Source organism: Otolemur garnettii, unplaced genomic scaffold (assembly GCF_000181295.1).
Source record: "Otolemur garnettii isolate 467f Iridium unplaced genomic scaffold, OtoGar3 scaffold00086, whole genome shotgun sequence".
NCBI classification, from domain to species: Eukaryota; Metazoa; Chordata; class Mammalia; order Primates; family Galagidae; genus Otolemur; species Otolemur garnettii.
Window position 1 is genome coordinate 2,323,392 of NW_003852481.1, and position 1,649 is coordinate 2,325,040.

The window sequence follows — 1,649 nt, forward strand, 5'->3', positions numbered from 1 at the left end:
AAAAGATATTTATGTTCTATACTTGGTAGATTTGACTTGTACCTTTGCAGTATGCTCCATAGGTGTGGTCCCACCGTTTACCCTCCCTCTATCGAACCTCCCCTCTCCCCTCCCATCCCCCTCTACTTCTCTCCTTCATCCTAGGCTATAGTTGTGATTTATCTTTTGTAAGAAAATGTGAGTAATTATAAATTGGTTTCATAAAAGTATTGTGTACATTGGATACTTTTTTCCCCATTTTTGAGATACTTTACTAAGAAGAATATTTTCCAGCCCCATCCATGTGAACATAAAAGAGGTAATCTTTTTTTAATTTATTAATTTAAAAATTATTAAATTTGACACATTTTATTAATCCATTCATGGGTCGATGGGCACTTGGGCTTCTTCCATGACTTGGCAATTATGAATTGAGCTGCAATGAACAATCTGGGGCAAATATCTTTGAGAATAAAGAAACATTTTAAGTGTTCAGCAGAGGATAAGAGCTTCTGTTGGGATGGACAGGCATGGCTTCTTGGGAAAGATGGTATTTGAGAAGGGTGTTGTGATTCCACTGTCTGGGTACCCTCTGAAAGTCATGTTGAATCTTAGCCCCCAGTGCAACAGTGTTAAGAGGTGAAGCTTCTGGAAGGTAATTAGGCCAGGAAAGCTCTACCCTTACAAATGGGATTCATGGCTTTAAAAACTGCTGGAGGAAGCTTGGGCCCTTTGTCTTCCCCACCTCCATCCTGTGAAGACAGGGCAAAAAGATGGCATCTTGGAATCAGGGACCGGACTCCGCCAGACACCAAACACACAGGTGCTTTGGTCAGGGACTTCCCAGAGTCTGGAATTGTGAGAAAAGAAATTTCTGTTCTTTATAAATTCCCCAATCTGTGTGGCATTTTGTTACAGCAATATGAGCAGGCTTAAAAAAAATGTATAGATTTTGACAGGGTAAAAGATGGAGGGATCGGGGTTTTATAGATAAGGAGATACATTACTCGTGTCCTCAGTAACTCAAGGTTGCTTTATCTGTATCCATGACCATATGTTTCTAAATCCCCTCTGGAATTCTGCTGATCTTTGGACTTAGCCTTCACCCAGCTTTGAAAATCTGGAGAACATTTTTCCCATCTCTAATCTCCATGCACACGCTTAATGAATTCTGATGATTACTAATGAAGTTACAACATCAATTTATCCACAAATACTGAACTTTCTGTACATTCAGGACCTGTGTTTGGTACTGCGGAGGGGTTAAGAGATGAACTATACAAATAGCTACTCTATGTGTACAAAGAACTCCCCTACTCAGCAGCTTAAGTGCCATCACTGACTTGAAACTGCATTTGCCAGGGAGGGATCGGAGGAGAAGGGAGAATCTTCACTTTCTTTTTCTAATTCTCTTCCTACAACTAATTCATCTGACGTCTGAAATTTGATTTTTTTTTTGTAAGTTCACTGTTCTTTCCCAACCTCCTCTTCAGAATTACTTTTCAAGGCTTGCCGTGTCCTTTCCAACTGGACTGCCTTTCTCTTTATCCAAAGATTGACGTCCCCTGTCACGTTCCATGCGCGTCCTACGTCCCCCAGAGACATTTTCTTTCTACTTTCTTGTTCTGAATATTCTTCTTTTTTTTTTTTTTTTTTTTTTTTTTTTTTTT